The following is a 22,691-nucleotide window of genomic DNA, read 5'->3' on the forward strand; positions in this document are numbered from 1 at the left end:
GGATTTATCCCAGTATCTGACACCCAGTAGAATTTGATAAACAGGTGTTACACATTTGCTCTGGTTAGGTGATGGACTCAAAATGTATGGCAACATAGGCATAAATGATTTCTCTTTATTCTATAAAAATTTTCTTCTAGATCACATTTGGATTTCAGAGACGTCTGGAAAGTAGAATATAGTTGGGTACTTCCCATTGTATAATTTAAAAATGAGTCTGCCTTAGTGAATCTTTTCAATTTTAACATCCTTGACTTTTCTGTTTATTTTTTTACTACCTAGTTTCTTTATCTTACAGACATCTCTAGTTCTGTGTCTTGTTCTGGGGAATACAAAAAGAGATGTGATAAAAATAGGTAATATTAAATAGTATTGATTTAAAATGTTAAAAAGTCCCATCATCAAAAAATAAGACAAAGTATAGAGCTTACCATCAGTAGGGTAGAAGTAGTGGTAGTGGAGATGATAGAACAGGGTCTCTATGTTCTCAAATACAGAGCTTGCCTAACAGTCCTGTGGAGAGAGCACTGGTCCTCAAATAACATCTGTTTTGAATCCTTACTCTTCACTTACTAGGTGGGTGCCTTTGAATTTATCCCAGACTTTCTGAGCTTTACATTCTTCATCTGTAAAAGGATCATAAGAACTTCCCTGTGAACCTCCTGGGTTAGCCAGAGGATCAAATGAGATTGAATATATGCAGCTAGTTTGCACAGGAAAGACTATTATTCTTTGCAAGCACTCATGAAAGTGTCTGATACTTGCATTGTGTTTCTAGTCTTAGATTTCAACCATTTGGTTTGCTATTTGAATACACCAGAGCTGCAGAAAAGTTTGTTATAGTCTAATTGTAACATTATATAATACAATGTAGTTATTTAGAGGTAGAAATGCTACAGTGTAACATAGGTATTTGGAGGTAGAAATACTATAGGAATGCATATACTTTAAGCCTCCTCTAAGCTTCTTAAAAAAATATAAACCAATAGCCTAGGACACAAAAACAGTCTTCCCAGTTTATTCTTCCTGGAGACACCCAAACTCTTTAGAGAGCTGATTGGTGTTCTTACTTCCCACACAGCTGTAGTTGAACCTGTGCAGTTACCTCCAGGGAATTATTTTGGCTTTAGTGTGTTGGATAATTGCCTATTTGGACAACTTTGCCTTGGATAATTTCCCTTTGACCAATCATGGGAGTCATAAATCCATGCACAGGGGGACATATTTCAGAAGATAATATTTGGCCATAGATAGTTGCAATTTCAAGACCCTTTCAAAGGGTGATAATGACATATTTTTACTGGACAATGTAAGTTTTCAAACTTTGAAGATATATTCTGGGATCCAGATCATTTATGCACCAGTATAGAAAATGCATTGCTTATCCATCAACCTGTTTTAAAATGTTAAGGTCATGAATAAGAATGTTCCACAGCCCATAAAATACTTTTCTTGGAGTAATACCTAACCAGGGGGAATATTTTTAAGTATGTAGGAGTTCTACTTTGGTATTCAACTGAGATATAAAATGAGAGAGAAAAAGACCCATTTCTTTCAAAGTATGTTTTCCTTATAATATTAAATGTTTAGAAAAGAAAATGCACAGAAAGATTTGTTTTTTTTATAATCCTTTTTTCATCTCTGAATTTATTTTGTTTTGATTTCATCATGGAAATTTTAATGAATGGCTCGAGTGGTTATCTCATCTGTAAAATCTGTTGGGTATAGTTATAGTTATGTTTTCCAGAAAATACTATGCTAAATGTGGGTCAGGAGTATTTAGAAAAAGGATACAGCTGTATACTATTCCTATGAAAAAAGAAACAATGTCAGGAGTCATCAGAGATACTTAGAGATGCTTTCTGCAGGATTTCCAGATTTCAACAAAATTGTTTTGCCCTGAATAATGGTAGGTTTAATCCTAGCCAAAATGCAACTGGGCAATCTGTTACTTCCCATATGGAAAGCAACTGTTCAAGTAAATTATATAATTGTACATTACAACTTTGCTTCTGTCATACATTATAAATTCAATTCTATCCCAAACTGAGACCATTGCATGATTGAGCCAAGTTTAGTGTTGCTTTAACCAGCCTTTCTTGTCGTAGTTGCATCCAGCAAAAAAACAGTGAATTCTCTTTATATTTCTCTTACTTGGCTTCTTGGAAATAGAGATTTGCTTGGACCTGTCACTGGATGTCACTTTTATCCTGATTGGGAGAATCGATCAAGATGATTTTCTAGAGTAGCCTGTTGTGAAGTGAAGAGCCTAATAGGAAAAGGTAATTGTTCATTTGGATTTTTATTTTCTTCTGAATGAGATGGTTAGTACTAAAATTTATAGAGCATCTGTAAAACCTAAAAATTATTATTACATGGACCTTTTTATTTGCTCATGATGGTGTTCTGCCATGGGAGAGCTGAGCTCATGGTCTCACTGGGCTGGTGCTCGTGAGGCATTGTAGAGCGTTCTCTGTTTTGTCATGTTGGCAAAGGAAATTACACCAGTACCATGATTGTCAGAATGATGCAGCACCTCTGAGGAAAGGGATTACTGCCTTATTAAAGATAGGTTGGGGTGAGCTATGCCAAATGTTGAGTGGGATTTATTGAGTACCCTACAAACACAGTGTGAAATTTCTGTACATTTTAGTTGTGAGAAAACAAGTGTTGGTAAGAAAATAACAAAATTGCAAGTGAGAAAATAATCATTTTCTGGGTCCTTTCATGAGGCAAAGGGATGAAATCTAAAAGGAACTGTCAGGAAAACATTAAGTGAGGCAAGTAAGTAATATTAGTCATGCTTTATAGTAAATTGAAGAGCTGAGATGTGATACTTCTTACAATGTGTGTCTGACTCTTTACCAGTGGTTTTGTTTCCTTTTACTCAGTTTGTGAGGATGTGTTATGAGTGCACAATTATATTCACTTTCTCTAAAATTCCAATGTTTAAAACATTCCAGGACTTCTCAGATTAAAATGATACCTTTCAAGTTATAGGCCATTGTATTAAAATATAAACTTTAAAATTTTATTATTCATTGCATGAGTGATTTGTTGTTTAGGTCTTTTTAATGTAACTTCCTTTTTTTTAGAGTATAAAATGACCCATGTTTGGAATTGTCAGGTTGTTCACCTTGCAGCAGACTTACAAAGTAAAGTAAGCTCATTAATGCACTCTGCCTACCTTTAAAAGTGGCTCATGTAGAAGAAGAAAAAGCTTACTTTATTTTTTTAATGGAACAGTGTGTTATCTTTCTACAAATATTAGCATTGGGCTATGCAAACAGCTTAATGAATACTTGAGAAACCCTGAAAACTATTACTTTTTGTTATTATTAATCAATAATTGTCTTCATATATCTTGTGTTATTTATCTCTATTTTTATAGAGCCTTAGAGAATTAAAAGGAAGCAACAAAAGATAATTTAAATTATAGCAATAAATAAGGGTAACTTTGCACTGCCTAAAAACTTAAGAATAATGAATTATGAAAATTTCAAAATAAAGCTACTATGCAATTTTTAATTAAGCAAGTTTACTCATCTTTCATATTTGTTGCCACCACTGACCATAATTTATGAGGATGTCATTATCAATTAACTTCTAGTGAATAAATGATACATAAATTATCATTTGATAAATAATGGTTTATAGGTTGGCAGTTTGATACATTTATTTAAAGGACTGATAAAGTTACTATAAAATGATACAAGATTGATGACTTTTGGAATATTAGTACTTCAGGAAGTAGATAGATGGGTGTGCATAAGTCATTTAAGCATACTCAAAGACATTATGACATCATATTTTTTTTTTTAAGATTTTATTTATTCATGAGAGACAGAGAGAAGAGAGGCAGAGACACAGGCAGAGGGAGAAGCAGGCCCCATGCAGAGAGCCCGATGCGGGACTCTATCCAGGGTCTCCAGGATCACGCCCCGGGCTGCAGGCGGTGCTAAACCGTTGCGCCACCGGGGCTGCCCTATGACATCATATTTTAAATTGTGAAGCCAGAACTACATCTGTTAAATGCTAAGCACACTGGAAAATTGGATTTATTCTTGAATGCCTTTTACTTATTTCACCAAAAACCAGCATTCTGAAAATTGGCAAGATGTCCCTTAGATTAACCGTATCTTTAGCCTCAACTTGTGTAGTTCCTTCTCCATCTATTATTTCTTTGAGCCATCTCTTCTAATTGCCTGTTTGTTGAGACATGAACAAGAAGATACCCTTAATAACTTTGAATATTGTTGCTTTTGTTTTGTTAATATATATAGTTCATAGAAATATATTTTCAGATTGCTTGTTTTGAAGGAGAAATAGGCAAGTGCAAGTGATACATCTTTTTAGTGGACAAAGGCAGATATAAATAAATAAAGAAGTTAGTAAAGCTTAAGTCCATTTTTCTTATTGGGAGGACTGAGAAACTTGTGCAAAAAGGAAGTTACACTTCAATTTTTCTTCTAACCAATAAGCAAAGCAGACAACTGTTTCCAGTTTCTTTTACCTCCCTCACTGTTAACATGGCAGTTTGGTACCTCGTTTTATATTTGGAAGTATTTGCTTTCCCTGTGTTTATGACACAGCAGCAGAAGTGTACAGAGATCTACCACCAGTGGTAATGGTACTTTTGGGGAATATAAAGAGTTTTCTAGTGGATAGCAAGATGTAAAATGAGCTCCAATAATGATGTTACTTTCTCCTCTAATTGAAGGGATTTCCTTAATTTTGAGGGAAGATGAAAAGAGTTAAACATAAAAAAAAAAGAATGCATTTCATTATTTTTGAATTAAATGTTAGTTGAAAGCATTTCCCTCTTGAATAACGTAAAGGGAGAAGTCACATGAGATTAGCACAAACGTGAGACAATTATGGCCATAAATTAGAATTTTCAGAAGCTCTGACTGATTACTGATTGTAGGATTTATTTTGAAGACCTTTTGGTAACCTCAGCTGTAATGTTTGCTTGCACGGAAGTCTCCGTGAGTTGGGGAAGGAGTCCACATGGTCCCTTTATGTCATAGCCTGCATTTAAAACTGATTTCCAACTTGGGGCTCACACTTTTGTTCCAAACTTGATCTTTTTGGCATCAGAGCTCATGGTCTTATGGCCAATTTGGATTTTTAAGCAAAGAAACTAATTTAAAACGTCTTTTGGATAACAAGTGACTTTTAAAAAATAACATTTTAATGATTTAAATGGAAACAACCAGAAGAAGCTGGATTAAATTTCTCTTAAAGTATACATGTTTAGCGATTAAGAGAAGAAAGTGGCTGAAAAAATGCTGTCTGTTATTTTTCTTCAAAACCCCAAATAGTTGAACAATTGAGTAGCTGAAAAGACTTGAATTGGGATATCTTTGTGGAAAATATTTTTGGTAATTAAAGTACTGCTAGTAAAAGAATGAGAGATAATAAACTTTAACTGAGTTTTTAATCTGTATGGTTTTTACAGATCAATCTTAGTGATAAAAACTATTTGATTGAAGATTGTTTAGAAGAAGGTCAGCCTCATTCAGGAATTTCAGGGACAGAAAAAAAAAAGTAGATATTTAGGGAAAAATGGTTTTGAATAAAAGGTTTTTCCTAGATGAGACTTGCTGTTATTGTGCTTTCTTAAGCTTTTATTTTTTTTATTTTATTTTTATTATTATTTTTAAAATTTATTTATGATAGTCACAGAGAGAGAGAGAGAGAGAGAGAGAGGCAGAGACACAGGCAGAGGGAGAAGCAGGCTCCATGCACCGGGAGCCTGACGTGGGATTCAATCCGGGGTCTCCAGGATCGCGCCGTGGGCCAAAGGCAGGCACCAAACCGCTGCGCCATCCCCTTTCTTAAGCTTTTAATACCTGTTTCTAAATTCTACATTTTTCTTAGCTACCATAGATTTTGCATATGATTGTGAGAGGGTAGGAAGACTAGATTTTTAAAAAAATGTGGGCTTGATTTAGATGGTCAAAAGTTTTCTTGAAGGATGTGTGTGATGGGGAAAGAAATCTAGATTAGTGGAAAATATAAGTTAGTAGACAGGCAGAATTATGGTAGATATTTGGGTTTGCAATGATTAGGTCAATGATGTCCCTCATTTTTAATGTTTTGAGTGAACTGAGAAATGATACAGGAAGGATGGGAGATCAAAGCACCACCTTTATTTTTCATAAAGTGATGTTAGTAGTTGTGGTTTAGCTGTAGGGACAGTGATCTTCCTTGAAACAGATTCCAGAGCTAGGCAGTCTTCCCTACCCAGTCCCAGAGAGCGTAGAATAGACAGGTACTGCCCCACAGTGTCAGAGCTGCCCTAGATAACCATCAGCCTGGGGAGGTAGCACTGAATGTTAGCTTGCCGCAGTCAGATGGTTTCAAAGAGAAGAGGAAGGGGAAAGAGTTGAATATGCCATTACATTTTTCTTAAATTTGCAATCTGTAAGTCTGTGTGCCTCTTTTGGGGAGGAGAGAGTAAAGTTTTGGCAAGAGCCCAAGAATGTTACTTTAATGGGGCTCCCTTCACATTGGAAGGAAACCTCAAGAACAGGAAAGGAGTTAACTTTTTGAAATTCTTATTCTTTTAACCTAGTGGTTCTAAACCAGGATTATCTTCCCCTAGGGGAAGTTTTGTTTTAACAGTGATTATGGAATACTGATGGTGTTGTAATGGAGTATAGTGGGGAGGGGGCGTGTAGGGATGCTAAATATCCTGCATTGCACTGAACAGTCCCTTCTAATGAAGAATGCCCCCCCGCCCAAATCCCCTAGAGACACCCTGAACTGAACTTACTGCGTTATGTCTGCTCCTTGGGAACAGTGATCAGCACTGTGTCAAGAGCATTCCTGCTACACTTTCCTGAGATGGGTCTCTCAAGGCAATTCATTGCTTCTTTTGGGTCCTCTTTGAGCTATTGGTGGCAACGTAGATTTTATCACAGGTTCTGAAATGGGTCAAAACTGCACATTATTTAAGTGGACTCCAAAACTCCTTTGTACACAAGACAGAAACTTGACATCCTAATCTAGTTCCAGTAAAAACTATGATGCCCATATTGTCCAATGTAGCTTAGAAATTATAAAATGAAATCAAATTATGAAATAAAATGAAACTACATTAGATTGTACCTGAAACAAAATATAAAAGGAATGCCCTAAATTTGAAGATAAACATTTTCCCATTATAAATTTCTTGGGGAAAAAAACCAGATATTCAAAGATTCAGCTTTTTTTAAGTTAAGAGTCCAGGGGAATTAAGGTTAAATATCAAGTTCTTTTGGAGCTTTGAATTAAAATTCAAAGAAATTGAAGTTTTGTATTGACCTCAAATTCTTATGCTCAGTCTCAGCTAGAAGGTTCTTGATGTCTTGAGTAGAGTTGTTTTTCTTTCCATAGTCATAGCCTATACTATTTTTCAATGAAATTTCTTCAAGGTCTCAAAGGTTTTATTGATTCTGAATCAAATCTCTGAGAGACCTGATTTTTAAAAAAGATTCTAAAGGGCCAACAGAACATCTAACATTATCACACCACTGATTCCTCTCTCAAGTGGATCTTAAGTCCTGAAAACTATCACCTAGGCCAAGTTATTTTCCCTAAAACTTTGTACTTAGTGTTTCCTGAAGGTCTATGCCAGAAACTCAGTGGTATGTTTATTAGCCAGAGGCCCTGTAGGAAATAGGTGGCACACTTCTACTTCGGATGATTTGAGGGGAATTTAATAAGATTGTGGGCAGTGAGAAGACACAGGAAATAGTATATGCCCCTGAGGCTGGTAATCAGGAAGCTGTTACCACCCCTAGAGCTGAAGGGGGAAATGAGAGATTATTGGAATCCTGAAGAGAAGAGAGCTGTGGGAGAGGGAGAGAAACTGGGGAGTATATAGTCCAGTGTCACCCTCGTTCCTTCCTCCAGTCTCATGCTGTTACTTCTAAATGACTGAAGTAGCCAGAATCCAGAGGCCACAGGAGCCCATTAATGGGGGTGCAAAGTGAAGATAGCAGGCATAGTAACTGAAAAATGAAAGTGAAAAGAAGAAAGTCTTGTTTCACTTTGATCTGGGTGCCAGTGGAGCCAGACTTCCATTGTCTATGACCAATGAGTTAAACTTGATTGAAAGAAACCCCTTACCAAGAGCTTAATTTTGGCAATGTGGATTAACTATGTCTGGAGGAAGGAAATATCTATGCATAATTTCTCCCTCTCAGAATGCGGCTGTAGAGACTTCTTTTGTTTTTTTGCTAAGTTTAAAAATTGCAGTGTTGGCAGACCTAATTATAATAACCAAGTCTCACCTGAGGTATTTTTTTTTCCCCCACCTCAGTGAAAACCTGTTAATGTACTATCAAACCCTTTTTATTTCCATATCCCCCTTTAAACCCATGTTCCTGGTATCCTGTGGTGAATCTTGTGTAGTCTCTGTCTAGTGACAGAGCTTCTAAGATACCTGAAAGAGGGTATTTTCAGTCTTTTTTTTTTTTTTTAAGACTTTATTTATTTATTCATGGGAGACACAAAGAGAGGCAGAGAAATAGGCAGCAGGGAGCCAGACACGAGACTTGATTCCAGGACTCTGGGATCACAGCCTGAGCCAAGAGCAGATACTCAATCACTGAGCCACCCAGGTGCTCCAGTATTTTCATTCAGTCTTAAGCCACAGTTGTGTTCTGTGGAATTGTTTAAGGCTGTGAGCTGTGTCTTTAAGGGAGGGTCTACTAGTCAGGCCCATGTTGGTGTTGGTTGGATATCTGGTCCAGATACTTGCTTTTATTTTTATTTTTTAAAAAGATTTATGTATGTATGTATGTATGTATGTATTTATTTATTTATTTGAGAGTGAGCCTGTGAGCACATGCGGGGGGGAGGGGCAGAGGGAGAAGGGAGAGGGAAAACAGACTAGTTGCTGAGCCGGGAGCCAGACTGATCCTAGGACTCCAAGATCATGACCTGTGTTGAAGGTAGATGCTTAACTAACTATAAAAGCCACTTGCTTTTATAACAGTTTTCTTACAGTATAAGGCTAGAAGTCAGTAGTGTTTTGAATTGGAACTCTTCAGGTAAAAGCAGTAAATACTCACCCAAAGGGGATATGGAAATTTCTAAGAAGTTTTTTTGTCTAATTTTAACATAATCTATACCTGTGTAGTTCAAGATCATGCTGCAAGACCCAGTTCTCTGAGTCTCCACCATTGGTCTGTGGCCTCTTTGACTGAAGTATATCATCCATATAGTACTGGCATGATGAATACACTATGGACAAGGTACCATGGGCTCCTGTGAGAATCCATGTGGCAAAGCTTATCCAACTGTTACTTATTTTTATTTTTTTTAATTCTACACTTTATTTATTTAGAACAGTATTAGGTGAGCAAGAAAGTACAGAGAGTTCCTGTGTACAACCTCACCATCCCCATCCCAGACCAATTTCCTGTATTATTAGCAGCTTGCATTAGTGTGGTATATTTGTAACAATTGATGTACCAATATTGATACATTATTTTTAGCTTAAGTTTATATTAGGGTTCATTCTTTGTGTAGTAAGTTGTATAGGTTTTAACAAATGTTAATGACGTGGATCCACTATCATGATACAGAACAGAGTAGTTTCACTGCCCTAAAAATTCCCTGCTCTGTTTATCCTTTTCTCTCTTCTCCAGAACCCTTGGCTCCCACTGATCTTTTTAGTTTCCATAGTTTTGCCTTTTTCAGAGTATCCCATAGTTGTAATCATATAATATGTAGCCTTTTCAGATTAGATTCTCAGAGCTGTTACTTTATTTATTTATTTATTTGTATTTTTTTATTGGAGTTCGATTTGCCAACATATAGCATAACACCCAGTGCTCATCCTGTCAAGTGCCACCCTCAGTGCCCGTCACCCAGGCACCCCATCCCCCCGCCCACCTCCCCTTCCACTTCTCCTTGTTTCCCAAAGTTAGGAGTCTTTCATGTTCTGTCACCCTCTCTGATACTTCCCACTCACTTTCTCTCCTTCCAAATGAATGAAACCATGTAATGTTTGTCCTTCTCTGATTGACTTACCTCACTCAGCATAATACCCTCCAGTTCCACCCACATGGAAGCAAATGGTGGGTATTTGTCGTTACCGATGGCTGGAGTAATATTCCATTGTATACATAGACCACATCTTCTTTATCCATTCATCTTTCGATGGACACGAAGGCTCCTTCCACAGTTTGGCTATTGTGGACATTGCTGCTATAAACATTGGGGTGCAGGTGTCTCGGTTTTTCACTGCATCTGTATCTTTGGGGTAAATCTCTAGTAATCCAATTGTTGGGTGGTAGGGTTCAGAGCTGTTACTTTAGTCTGTAAATTTCACCTGCTAGTTGTTTCTCAAGGGTATTCCACTTCTACTAAGAAAGTAGATATCCTAGTTTGCTGGTATAACATTAATTTTAAAGATTTTAAGCATAATCCACAATTAATCTGCTTCTTTATTAGATAAAAACTAAATACTTAATCTACCCACCTACTGCTACAGGATATGGCCTTCAGATTAATGGTAGTATGGGGTGATCATTGTGTAGAAATCTAGTGTTGTTGTAGCACTGAAAGTCTTCACTAACTTTCTACAAAGGTAATGTGGTTATGTGAGGACTCTGAAAGTTTGAACAGTAATAAGGGTATTTACTCTTCTTCAAGAACCAGAACACTATTAAAAGAGCTAAATATCAAATCTTTCACAGATTAGTTGTCTTGTTGGATGAGATGTTGAGATTTTCCAGGGAAACAACATACAAAGGAAATAAGGTCCTTTTTGAAAGGGTTTACTTGATGGTTCAGAATTTGACTTTCTGAATTTGTGTTGGTGGTTTCGATACAGGAGAGCTTGGTTCTTGTCTCCCGGAGTCGAAGAATGAATCTCGCGGACAACAGAGAGTGAGCAAAGCAATAGAAGTTTATTAAGCAGAGATACAGAGAAAGCTCTCAAAACTGAGAGGGGTCCCCACAGGTTAGCCACTGAGGTCTTTTATGGTCTGTCCTTTATAGGAAACTGACCAGGGAACTTGGTAAATTTCTTATGAATAAGAAATTGAGTATCAATTTCAATGATACTGAAATATCAGTTTCAACACCAATGAAATTTCTTATCAATCAGGGTGGATATTTAGAACAAACATGCTGGACTTAAAATAACAAGCTAGATGTTTTTTGCAAATACCATGTGCCCAAACAAGGTGTTCCCTTCTTTCAGGTTAATATCTCCTCCATAACATTTCTCTATATCTGGGATTTCTGTGATTACTTAGTTGCCATTAAAATGGAATACTCCCTAACATTTTGGAGCTAGGGAGCCAGGTTTATTTTTTTCTATTATTATGGTCTTATCTCTGCTTTCTTGGGTTGGGTAGGAGTCTGACTCTGGGCCTCTCTCTTATCTTTTCCTGCCTACCCCTGACTCATGCCTACATCAGTTTGGTTTGGAAATATTTATTTATTCATTCATTCATTCATTCATGATTTTATTTATTTATTCATGAGAGAGACACAGAGAGAGAGGGGCAGAAACAAGAAACATAGGCAGAGGTGGAAGCAGGCTCTCTCCAGGGAGCCTGATGTGTGAGACTCAATCCCTGGATCCCAGGATCATGCCCTGAGCTGAAGGCAGACTGTCAATCGCTGAGCCACCCAGGCATCCCTGGTGTTGGGAATTTATAGTCTTAGTATAATGGAACCATAAATTCTATATTTTTAGTATACTGAAAAGTCTTAGAAATGATTCAAAGTGACAGTCCTTGTTGGTGCGTAAATTTTGGAATTGTGTGCTGGACATGCTAGAGTGGCAGTGGGGTTAAAGTCATGACCAAAAAACTTCAGAGCATCTCAAATACAAAGAGTATGTGATTTAAAGCCAGACAGAACATGCCCATTGAATATTTTCAAATTTAGATGTCTGATAAGATTTTGCTTCTTCTCTGAAATAGCTTCCTCATCTGTGAAATAGGATAATGCCTTCTGAATAGGGGGTTGTTGTAAGGAGTAAATGGGACTCTTATCTATCTACCTATCATCTATCATGCCTGAGTATGTAACATATGGAAGCTAGGGTAGCATGGGTACCAACCCAAGTCTAACTGGGCTTTAGCCATGTCTTTTGAGCTGATTCAAAAGGATTGACAGAACTTTATTCACGAAGACACCAAGAAGCCTCTTGGTAAACATTTCTTTGATTATTTAAGTAAAATGGAAATCCTGATTTTTGAGTAGTATCTTGCAGTTTGATTTTTTTCTGGACCAGTATTTCATATCATTTCTGGACCAGTATTTCATATCATGAGCCACCTGGGCTGCCCCAGGTTTGCTTTCCTTATTTTTTATTTTAAATACCTTTCTTTTTCAAGGTTGCTTTGGCTATTCTGAGTCTTTTGTGGTTCCATATAAATTTTAAGATTGTGGGATCCCTGGGTGGCGCAGCGGTTTAGTGCCTGCCTTTGGCCCAGGGCGTGATCCTGGAGACCCGGGATCAAATACCACGTCGGGCTCCCGGTGCATGGAGCCTGCTTCTCCCTCTGCCTGTGTTTCTGCCTCTCTCTCTCTCTGTGTGTGACTATCATAAATAAATAAAAATTAAAAAAAAATTAGGATTGTTTGTTCTTGCTCTGTGAAAAATGCTGTTGGTATTTTGATAGGGATTGTATTAAGTGTTTAGATTGCATGGGGTAGTATAGACATTTTAACAATATTTGTTCTTCCTGTCTATGAGCATGGAATGTATTTGTGTTCTCTTCTATTTCTTTAATCAGTGTTTTGTAGTTTGCAGAGTACAGATCTTTCATGTCTTTGGTTAGATTTTTTCCTAGGTATCTTATTGTTTTTGTGTAATTGTAAATGGATTAATTCCTTGATTTCTCTTTTCTCTGCTTCATTATTTTTTTAAGATTGTTGATTTATTCATGAGACACACAGAGAGAGGCAGAGACACACACAGGCAGAGGAAGAAGCAGAGCCTGATGTGGGACTCGATCCTAGGACCCTGGGATCATGACCTGAGCCAAAGGCAGATGCTCAGTCATGGGGAGCCACTCAGGTGCTCCCTGGTGCTTCATTATTGATGTAGAGAAATGCAACAGATTTTTACATACTGATTTTGTATCCTGTATTTTTACTGAATTTGTCATTTCTGGCAGTTTTTTGGTGGAGTCTCTCGGTTTTCTATACAGGGTATCATGTCATCTGCAAATAGTGAAAGTTTGACTTCTTCTTTGTCAATTTGGATGCCTTTTATTTCTTTTTGTTGTGTGATTGCTGAGGCTATGACTTCCGGTACTGTGTTAGTGTCAAGAGTGGATATTCCTGTCTTGTTCCTTATGATGAAGGGAAAGCTCTCAGTTCTTTCCCATTAAGGGTGATATTAGTTGTGGGTTTTTCATATATTTGTATTATGTTGAGGTGTGTTTCCTCTAAACCCACTTTTTGAGAGTTTTCCCTTGAATGGATTTTGTACTGTGTCAGATGCTCTCTGCATCTATTGAAGAGATCATATGGTTCTTACCCTTTGTTTTATTAATGTGATGTATCACATTGATTTTTGAATATTGAACCATACTTGCAACCCAGGAATAAATCCCACTTATCATGGTGAATGATTTTTAAAATGTATTATTAAATACAGTGTGCTAGTATTTAATGAATAATTTTTGCATCTATGTTCACCAGAGATATGGGCCTATAGTTCTCTATTTTAGTGGAATCTTTTTATTTGTTTATTTATATATGTATGTATGTATGTGGAATCTTTATCTGGTTTTGGTATCAGGGTAATGCTGGCCTTCTAGAATGACTTTGGGAGTTTTCCTTCTTTTTATTTTTTGGAATAGTTTCAGGAGAATAGGTATTAATTTTTCTTTAAATATTTGTGGGATGTGGGGCGCCTAGCTAGCTGAGTCAGTAGAGCATGCAGTTCTTGATCTCAGGGTTGTGAGTTTGAGCTTCATGTTGAGTGTAGAGATTACTTAACAAAATCTAAAAAAAAAAAAAAAATTTGGTAGAACTTTTGTTTGTTGGGAGTTTTTTGATTACTGATTTAATTTCTTTGCTGATTATTGGTCTCTTCAAGTTTTCTATTTCTTCCTGTTTCAGTTTTGGTCATTTATGTTTATAGGAATTTATCTATTTTTTCTAGGTTGTTCAATTTGTTGGCATATTTTCATAATGCTCTTTTTATTCTTTCTTTTCAAGTAAGTGTTTGAATTTCTATGGTGTTATTATTTCCCCTCTCTCATTTTTTTTTTCCCTCTCTCATTTGTGGTTTTATTTGTTTGAGTCCTTTGTCTTTTTGATAAGACTGGCTAGAGATTTATCAACTTTATTAATTTTTTCAAAGAACCATCTTCTGGTTCTTTTGATCTATTGTATTTTTAGTTTCTGTATTGTGCATTTCTACTCTGATTTTTATTATTTCCTTCTTTCTGCTTGCTTTAGGCTTTGCTTGTTATAACATTTTAAATGAGACCTGCATGGCAGTAATGAGCCAGCCACACAAATCTATAGCATTTTATGTAGGGGAAATCAGGAGTGCAAATGTGTAAGAGGGAACAATTTGGTATATTTGAGGATCAGAAGGATCAGAACTGAAGTGTTCTGTGTGAAAGGGAGACTAGATGGAGATCAGGACAGACACACAGACAGGTACAGGTTATATAGAACCTGTTAGGCATCCATGGTAAGAAATTTGGATTTTATTCCAAATGGAAACAATCAGAAGGATTTAAGCAGGGGACTGACGTGATATGTTTTATGTTTTAAAAGATTACTTTGGATCTTGTGTGAAAAACAGATTGTACGAAGTCATGAGGGGAAGGTGTGTCTCATAGTAGCAATCTGGGTGAGAGAAGGTAGTGTCTGGACCAGGGTTATGATGTAAATAGAAGTGGATGCATTTATGTTGTGTCGGGTGATAGAGTCATTCTGCCAGTGGGCTGTATGTGAGTTGGGAAAAGAGAGGAATTAAGAGATGAATCTGAGGTTTTTGACAGCTTGGTAGATGGCATGATAATTCATGATAATTATTTCTTTGCATGGTTGGTGTCTCCACTACCAGGCTAAGAGCTTGCTGATGGCATTAAAAGCATCTTACTCATTCATGTATTTCAAGTACCTAGTAAATACTGGATTAGTGTGGACAAGAAAAATCAATGATAATACTATGCGATAAATAAGAGAACATGGAAGGACATCCAACTCACCTTGGGCAATCTGAAAATGCTTTTTTTTTTTTTTTTTAAAAGATTTATTTATTTTAGAGAGAGAATATGCACATGTGAGCGAGCAAGTGCAGGGGGAAAGGGCAGAGAGAGAGAGAGGGAATCTTCAAGAAGATTCCACACTGACCATGGACCCTGACACACAAGCTTGATCCCCAGGACCGAGATCATGACCTGACAAGAGTTGGCAGCTTAACTGACTGAGCCACCCAGGCACCCCCAGAAAATGCTTCTAAGAAAGAGCATTAGAGCTGACTTATGAAGGAAGGCAGGGGTTAGGAAGAGGGCAAATTTGTGATTAAATGCAAAATATTCTGTTATAGTGTCTAAATGGAAATGAACTACTTTGTCTTATAAAATCAAATCCCTCCTTCATGGTCATTGAAGACATGCTGTCTTGAAAGAAAGCATGACACTAGTCAGAGTTTTGTATCCTATGAGGTCAAATGAGATGGTACAATGTACAGAGTTTTAAGGTTTGTGTGATTAAAAAAGTGATGGTTAGAACAAAAGCTTAATTTATCGTTTAAATTTATAGGACAGCCTGGGTGGCTCAGTGGTTTGGCACTGCCTTTGGCCTGGGGTCTGGTCTTGGAGACCCGGGATCGAGTCCTGCATCGGGCTCCCTATGTGGAGCCTGCTTCTCCCTCTGCCTATGTCTCTGCCTCTCTCTCTCTGTGTCTCTCATGAATAAATAAATAAAATCTTAAAAAAAATTTAGGTGTTATTTCTATTTAAATGTTTTTTTATGTTTATCAATAGTATTTGCCTTAGATTATGTTTTTTTTTGATTATGTGTTCTTAAAAGCCAGACACGACGTTAGTTTTTTGTTAGACTACCTATACAGTGTACTGTATTTAGATGCTAAATAAATTTGCTTTTGTAGTGATGTTTACCTGCTTAGTTCTGCTTTGTCTCTCTGAAGAGATGCTATTTTCTAATAATGTTGGATCAAGATAGCTTGTCCTCCACCTTAGCTTTTTATTTATAAAAATTAAAAACCTACAGAAAATTTGGCATAATAGTGCGGTGAATGCCCATAGCACCACATTTAGAGTTACCGATTTTTAATTTTTTGGAACATGTGCTTTATCTCTTTATACATACGCACACACTTAATAAATACATGTGAAAGTAAGTTGCAGATATTTTACCCCCAGATACTTTGGCATGAATCTTTAAGGAACAAGGACATTCTCCTACCTAAGTTTAAAACATTGTTAAACTGAAAAATTTAGCTTAAACTCAGTAATATTAATTTAATATAGATTTTTGTTTAAATTTATTCAATTTTAACAACTTTTTAAAATATCCTTTGATTCATATTTTTGGATACAGGAGCCAATGAGTGAGAATACACTGCATCTAATTGAGAGGTATCTTTTATTATGGTATGCATTGTGTCTTGAATCTGTTGTATACCTTGTTTGCTCTTATAGAGTTGTTTGCATTATTTAAAGGTAATATTTTGACTCTTTCAAGAAAAGTGCATGACGTTTATTAACTATATAATAAAATAAGCTGCTTTTCCAGCTGCTGCATAGCCCTGAAGCTTAAGTATGAAAATGACTTTTCCAGTAACTGAGTGAGCTGAATTGTTGCTTTTAAAAACGTTTTTTAGTGCTTCTTTTCCAGCCTTTGAACTTTTCACTAAGCATTAGTCATTTTTAATAAAAATACATTTGTTTATAGGTCTTAATAGCATTTTGTCCTCATAAAAATGGAAAACTTCACCAGATTCAATCTGTTGCAGCTCTTAAAAAAAAAAAGGTAAGATTTGAAATGAAACACTAAACTACCTGCCCCCCAAGTTAATAAATTACATAATGATTAAATTCTCTCTGACTGACTTTGGAATTTCCTAATTTTAAAAACTAATGCCAGGGAAGAAATGTTAAAATACTTTGAAAAACATTAGATTTACTGAAAAGCATCCCCTGCCTAATTATGCTACTCTAAGTACTGTGGTGACATTAACCAAACATTTTCTCCATCAATATAGAGAATTTGGAGTTATTTATTCTTTTGACTGGCTTATTCATGTTCATTGCTGCATTTTTTTCTAGATGAAGCAGTATTATCCAATGTTACCTCCCAAAAGGCTACTTTTATTTTGATTATTTCATGGTTTCCAAATGTGTAGTTTATTGTTTATGGTTATAGTATGAATGAGAGAAGGGGCTATTAGGTCATTAGTGGCTACAAGGTATTTATATCTTGATGTTATTTATTAGTCTAGTAAAAATTTTTGACATAATTTAAGCCAAATTGGAAATGGTTATTCTTTTGTGTCTTCCTCGCCTCCATTTTTTTTCTCTCTTAAGTTTTCCAGTGATCTTTGAAGCTGTATAATTTTGTTTTTATTAATGAGAGACACACACACACACACACACACACACACACACACACACACACACACAGGCAGAGGGAGAAGCAGGCTCCATGCAGGGAGCCCGACGTGGGACTCGATCCTGGGTCTCCAGGATTAGGCCCTGGGCTGAAGATGGCACTAAACCGCTGAGCCACCCAGGCTGCCCTGAAGCTGTATAAATTGTTAAAACATTTTCCTTACTATTTTTCCCAAAGTATATATTTTTTTGTGAGTCACATACTTAAAAAATATATATGTATGTATAAAAACATATACAGTTATAAATTTATTCTTGTCTTTCAGCTTGTCTCCAGGCCATTTTATTATTTGTATTCATGGAAATTTTCCATTCTCAGATCTCTTCAGGCATGTCACCCTCTTTCAAGCTTTTTTTTTTTTTTTCTTTCAGAATCCTTTATTTATGGAGATGTTGAAATTTATCTCAAGTTCTGTTGTATTGATTTAAATTGCTCATCTGTTGAAAAATCCTTGATCAATGAAAATGATCCTATTCTACTTCTTCAACTTAGTGGGTCTGGCTGTCCTTGATGTCTCTAACTCTTGTCTTTACTCCACCTTAATCCTTATCTGAGTGACTATCCTCTAGACCTCATCATTCATTACAAGTAGATTTTCATCTCTGAGGTCTCCCAGATTTGTGGAATTGACAATCTTGCCAAACCTGAGTTGTATTCTCAGTGAAACACTCAATTTCTCAACCCCTTTACATCCTCTTTATTCAATTTTTTCTGCTTAACATCTAAAACTAACCCTGTTAAGTCTCACTTGCACTTTTTGGAAACCATGTTTCTATCTGTCTACAAGTTTATCCACTAGGTTATCCTGGCAATAACTTGAATTCAGTGTGTCCCAGTAGAACTCATTGTTAATTATCCCAAATGAGAATGGGAACTGTGTTTATTTTGCTTACTGCTGTGTACTGTGCATGAAGTACATTTTTGTTGGATAATTGAACAAATAATTATATTTCCCTCAACCAACCTGGAGATTCTTTCTAACTTCTCCTTTTCCTTCTTGACATTATCCCTTATTTACTGGCAGAGAAGATGTCAAAATCTTTTTTGTTTCAGGGTTTTAGGTCCAGTGAAAAGGATGAAGCTTAGAATTATGCTTCAAAAAAGGGAGGAGGTGGAACCTTGGCTGGTGTTGAGATAGGTAGAAGGGTTCTAATCCTGAACAGATATGGGTTATTTGGGGGAATTTCCTCAAGGTTGAGGAAGGTGATAGTTTTTTGGGAAGCGGTTTTTTTTATGTGGTGGATATGTGTGTCCATTCTCATACCAAGCCCTAAAGAGGTGGCTGAGGGGAGTGTGTGTGTCTGTATCATTGAACATTAGAAGTCTTGGCCTCTACTTTTTTTCTCTTCATGGTCTTGGAGCTGCAGTAGTATCACCACAAAATGGCACAGAAACATATTTTGATGATGGTATATATGCAGTTTTATATTATAATTCCATTAGATAACAATAATTTTCATTGTCCCCTATAGATTTTATGATGAAAATTTGTGAAAATTTGAGGGAATATTTTATAATTTTGAATAATTCCTCTATTAATGTGCATATATGTCATTTTCATTTTTTCTATTTTAAAATAAAACTGTGATTAATGTCTTAATATATAAGGTTTTTCTTCTTATGCATTATTTTTCAGTACTTACGTAATCGTATTTCCTAAAAAACAATACCATTTACAATTGCATCAGAAAGAATAAAATACCTAAGAGTAAACTTAACCAAAGGGATCAAAGACCTTTACTCTGAAAGGTTATAAAACCCTGATGGAAGAAATTGAAGATGATGCAAACAAATGGAAAGATATTCCATGCTCATGGATTGGAAGAATTAATATTTTAAGATATTCACACTCTCCAAAGCAATCTACGGATTCAATGCAATCCCTATCAAAATGCCAACAGCATTTTTCACAATAGTAGAACAAATAATACTAAAATTTGTGTAGAACCACAGAAGACCCCATGTAGCCAAAACAATCCTGAGAAGGAACAAAGCTGGAGGTATGACAATACTAGATTACAAAATATACTACAAAGCTGTAATAAAGCAATATTGCACTGGCACAAAAATAGACACACAGATCAATGGAACAGAATAGAGATCACAGAAATAAGCCTATATATGTTTAATTAGTATGACAAGGGAGGCAAGAATTTACAATGCGGAAAAGACAGTTTTTTTGCCATAAGTGGTGCTGAGTAAAAGAATGAAACTGGACCACTTTCTAATGCCCCACACAAAAAGAAACTCAAAATGGGTTAAAGACTTCATGTGAAACCTGAAACCATAGAAACTCTAGAAGAGAATACAGGCAGTAATTTCTCTGACACTGACCATCATAGCATTTTTCTAGATATGTCTCAAGGCAAGGGAAACAAAAGCAAATATAAACTGTTGAGATTACACCAAAATGAAAAGCTTTGCATAGTAAAGGAAACCAACAAAACAAAAAGTCTACTGAGTGGGAGAAGATATTTGCAAATTATGTATCTGATAAGAGGTTAATATCCAAAATATATGAAGAACCTCTATAACTCAACACCAAAAAGCCAAACAAACCAGTTAGAAAATGGGGAGAGAACCTGAAAAGATGTTTTCCAAAGACATACAGATGGACAACAGACACATGGAAAGATGTTCAAGATTACTAATCATCAGGGAAATTCAAATCAAAACCACAATGAGTTATCACCTTACCCCATTTAGAATGGCTAAAATAAAAAAGACAAATGTGTTGGCAAGGATGTGGAGAAAAAGGAACCTTCATACACTTTTGGTGGGAATGTAAATTGGTACAGCTACTATGGAAAAAATATGGGGGTTCCTCAAAATATTAAAAATAGAAATAGTATATCATCCAGTCATTTTACTGTTGGGTCTTTACTCAAAGAAAGTGAAAATACTACTTCAAAAAGATAAATACACTCTTGTGTTTATTGCAGCATTATTTAAAGTGCACCATTATTTAAAGATACAGAAGCAAGTAAGTGTCCATCAATAGACAAATCGTTAAGGAAAATGTGGTATATGTACTATGCAATATTATATGGCCATAAAATGGATGAGTTTGTGCCATTTGAGACAGCATTGATGGACCTAGAGAGTTTTATGCTGAATGAAATAAGACTGAGAAAGTCAACTATCATATGATTCCATTCATGAGTGGAATCTAAAAAAATCCCCAAATGAATAAACAAAAAGCAGAATCAGACCTATAAATACAGAGAACAAACTGATGATTTCTGGAGTAGGGGTGGGGGTTGGTCAAAATGGGTGAAATGGAGAGGGAAACACAGCCTTCCAGTTATGTAATGAATAAGCTAATGGAATAAAAGATATGGTAATAGCATTGTAATGGAACAGATAATAGCTACACTTGTGGTGAACATAGCATAATGTATAAACTTATCAAATCACAGAGTTGTACGCCTGAAACTAATGTAGCATTGTGTAACAACAATATTCAAAGTAAAATTTTAAGTCTGAATAATTTTTTCTTTTCCTGAGAATTTTGTCATGTTGTCACTGCTTTGAAAGGTTAATATCCCTTCTTCCAAGTATCTAACATTCTGAAATGTTTTTTTAATATCCCCTGACTGTGGATTCAATAATTTTACATTTTTAGATATTTATTTGAATACTAATGTTGAATAAAGAGTCAGATATAATCCATCAACATCAGCTTTATATTTTGTTTTGGATAGCTGTTTGTTTTTTCTCTGGAGATCTTAGTATTTCTTGTTAATTATAAGATTTTAATTAATTTTAATTTTCATATGTAGTTTTAATTTTTCACTAAATATGCTACCTTTGTATAGTCCATGTATGAGATAGGTAGCAAATCTCACCATGTTATGTTTGCTATGTAGATTTTAAATTTTATTGTTTTAGTATTTGTCTAAAAAATTTTAATTTAATTTATATTTTTATTTTTTGCAAAAGCAATACATACATATAATGGAAAATACCAACACTACAAAAGAATATACAGTTAAAAATAATTAGAAGCAACAATGACCAGTTTTTGTGTATCCTTTCAGAGATATTTTATATATACTCTAACCTTTATCATATTTACTTTAGCTAAAATTGAAGTGTTCTTTTTTTTTTTTTTTTTTTTTTTTAAGATTTATTTATTGGGCAGCCCCAGTGGCCTAGCGGTTTAGCGCTGCCTTCAGCCCAGGGTGTGATCCTGGGGACCTGGGATTGAGTCCCACGTCAGGCTCCCTGCATAGAGCCTGCTTCTCCCTCTGCCTGTGTCTCTGCCTCTCTCTCTCTCTGTGTCTGTCATGAATAAATAAATAAAATATTAAAAAAGATATATTTATTCATGAGAGACACAGATTGAGAGGAGAGGCAGAGACATAGGCAGAGGGAGAAGCAGGCTCCTCTCAGGGAACCCTATGCAGGACTCAATCCCGGATCCGGGGATCACTACCTGAGTCAAAGGCAGGCACCCAATCACTGAGCCACCCAGGCATCCCAATTGTAGTGTTCTTGAAAGGGGAACATCTTGTTTTAATTTATATATTTTTTGCCGTTTTGTTTTGTTTTATTTTATTTTAATTTTTTTAAAAGACTTTATTTATTCATAGAGACAGAGAGAGAGAGAGAGAGAGAGAGAGGCAGAGACACAGGCAGAGGGAGAAGCAGGCTCCATGCAGGGAGCCCGACGTGGGACTTGATCCCGGGCCTCCAGGATCACACCCCAGGCTGCAGGCAGCGCTAAACTGCTGTGCCACAGGGGCTGCCCTATTTTTTGCCATTTTAATACTGTATACTATACAGGCTTATTGTAGTTTTGATTGGTTATATTTGGCTTTTTTTAAACTGTAAAATAAAAATCTGAGTAGGATTGATTCAAATAGTCATGAACCATTTTGAGAACTAAAATTAGGAGAATAGAAAGGAATTATCCAAAAGGTATGGGAACTAAGTAAGCCTGGAGGGAAGGGGAAAGTAAGAGGCAGGACTGTTGTGTGTATTATTTGAGGAGCATTCTCTATAAATACCTTTCTTCTCCTCTTTAGCACATGTATGTACTTCTCTTATCCATACTGTTGGGT

General features: G+C 36.0%; 1 long non-coding RNA gene across 1 annotated transcript in view; it reads left to right on the forward strand.

The window, feature by feature from the left end:
- The window catches only part of LOC112642772 (uncharacterized), a 32,338-nt gene extending 11,117 nt beyond the window's left edge, over positions 1 to 21,221 (forward strand). The window contains exons 2-4 of the long non-coding RNA XR_007403799.1: positions 2,173 to 2,282; positions 16,909 to 16,986; positions 19,262 to 21,221. This is a non-coding gene — a long non-coding RNA (uncharacterized LOC112642772). The remainder of the gene's footprint in view (positions 1 to 2,172; positions 2,283 to 16,908; positions 16,987 to 19,261) is intronic.
- The last annotated feature ends 1,470 nt before the right edge of the window (positions 21,222 to 22,691 follow it).

This window comes from Canis lupus, chromosome 19 (genome assembly GCF_003254725.2).
Source record: "Canis lupus dingo isolate Sandy chromosome 19, ASM325472v2, whole genome shotgun sequence".
Taxonomy (NCBI): domain Eukaryota; kingdom Metazoa; phylum Chordata; class Mammalia; order Carnivora; family Canidae; genus Canis; species Canis lupus.